This window comes from Lycorma delicatula, chromosome 7, assembly GCF_047948215.1.
Source record: "Lycorma delicatula isolate Av1 chromosome 7, ASM4794821v1, whole genome shotgun sequence".
Lineage (NCBI taxonomy): Eukaryota > Metazoa > Arthropoda > Insecta > Hemiptera > Fulgoridae > Lycorma > Lycorma delicatula.
Genome location: NC_134461.1, coordinates 14,591,508 through 14,592,362, shown reverse-complemented (window position 1 = coordinate 14,592,362; position 855 = coordinate 14,591,508).

Below are 855 nucleotides of genomic sequence, written 5' to 3'. Positions count from 1 at the left end.
TACCATACAGTTTTATAAAACAAAATTAAAATTTGTAAATATACATTTTATTGAAAATAGAACTTGTGTTATCATTTTTTATATATTAATATAATGTCACTGTTTATGTTTGTAATATTATTTTTTAATGATTTTTATTTATGGAGATAAATAATGCTTATTCAGATGTCCACTAGGAGCACTATGTAAGAAAAAAAATACAGTAATATATTAATGGTGAAATACACATTATATATATTACTATTTAATATTATAGCCTAAATTTATATTGTTCATAAAAATTAAATTTATTGCCTTAACTCGCCATAATTAAAAATGTCATATAAAAAAAAATATTACTTATTTACAATACCAGCAGCACCTCTAATTTTTTGTGTGAAACAAATTTATTAATAAAACTACAGCATTATCCCACATTCGATTGTTATACTTTTGAACTGGATCCTTGGTAAGAGATCTTTACCTTTATTTGCTGGAGCAACAGTTTATACAAAATAGCATGAAGTTGCTGTTTACTTATATGGATATCAAATTGACAAGATCACTTGATCCTGTCCACATACTATAATTTTTTTTTTAACAAATTTAGAATTAATTGTGAACAAAAAATTACTCACTTCTATAATAAACTAAGTATCCACTAGTTTGAAGACATTTGGCAAGTCACTTAAATGTAACAAGTAATTAAAATCCCTCATCTTGTACAAGAATATGCAGTTTTATTTAACTATAATTGAACTTTAAAATAGTTTTATCATAGCAGTTTTATTTTTTAAACAAATTAATTAATGATTTGCTAATATGATCTTAGTACACCAGGTTTGTTTAGTAGGATTGATGTTAGAAACGTAACTC